The following is a 1,446-nucleotide window of genomic DNA, read 5'->3' as shown; positions in this document are numbered from 1 at the left end:
ATTATTTCCTCACATTTCCAGGTTCTTTATTCATGTTCTGACACATGTTCTTATTTTTCTTAAATTCTAAAACAAACGTCACTTCTTTTTGACACATTTGTACAAAATAGGTTTTAATCTACAACAAGAGTCGTTTAATTACGATTATAATTATTATCGCAGTGGCAATAACAAGATTAATATCTTTGCGCTCCCGCGGTCTTTGTTAAACTAAAACTTATTAAGTAAATTAATTTAATAATAATAAGCAATTCACTATCGTATATCGACTCGTTGAAAACGAAATAAAAGAACGAATGAAAACACTCGATAATTAATAAGATTAAAAATATTTATTTAATATTTATGTTAGTTAGTGTTCTTATAAACTTACTAGCTATCGCCCGCGACTCCGTCCGCGTGTTTGTCTAAAAAATAAAAATTTAGGGTTGGACTACCCTTAACATTTAGGGGGATGAAAAATAGATATTGGCCGATTCCCAGACCTACTCAATATGCTCACAAAATTTCATGAAAATCAGTCAAGCCGTTTCGAAGGAGTATGGGAACGATAATTGTGACACGATAATTTTATATATAAGATTTTGCTAATTAAACCTTCCAACAAAAGTAACCAAAGAAACTATACGATACCAATGATGTTAAATTGCCTAATATGAATTTGATACAATATTACAGTCTCATTTAACACTACAACATTAACTAAACGTACTTTCACACAACCAATTGCTAAATTACACACGATTGATTCAATAATCAATCATCTTAATATTTAATTTATTAAAACTGACATTGATAATAAATATTGGAGTAATAAGGACTAGATATAGACATTAAATATTGTGTATTCGTATGTCTCAACTCAGTATACCGAAATTAATTTTGTTTTTTTTTTTCACAGTATAAATAAGTAATTTACACTTATAGGATTCCTCTTAGTGGCTAGTTAACGTCGCTAAATATTACTAAGGAAGCTAAGTACACTAATTTAGCAATATTTGAACAATCTCTAAATGTGGGAGTTATACTGTAACTAGCTGTCGCCCGCGACTCCTGTGCTGAATTAAAAAGAAACTTAATATGTAACCTATGTGTACAGATTATGTTCTATTTGTATGCCAAATTTCATCGATATATGTTGTGCCGTTCTGGAGAAACTTACAAAAAAACAAACATACATTCGCATTTATAATATTAGTATGAATAAGTTTGTTACAACAATTCTACTGAAGAATTTTTCTTGACTTTGCACACCACATCTTTATGTTTTAAAACATAACATAACCTAGACAATTTCGAACATAAATATATCTAAAAAGGTCATCTTGTATAATAAATCATTTTATTACGCAAAAGGTAAAATTATGATGCAGAAAAAAAATGTTTAGTTGCAATGTTACTATATTAGGATAGTGCATTGATTAACAAATGAATGTGGGCGTGGTG

The sequence above is a fragment of the Papilio xuthus genome, unplaced genomic scaffold (assembly GCF_000836235.2).
Source record: "Papilio xuthus unplaced genomic scaffold, Pxut_1.1 DF827927.1, whole genome shotgun sequence".
In the NCBI taxonomy this organism is placed as follows: Eukaryota; Metazoa; Arthropoda; class Insecta; order Lepidoptera; family Papilionidae; genus Papilio; species Papilio xuthus.
The sequence above is the reverse complement of the archived record's forward strand: the minus strand, read 5'-3'. Positions refer to the sequence as shown.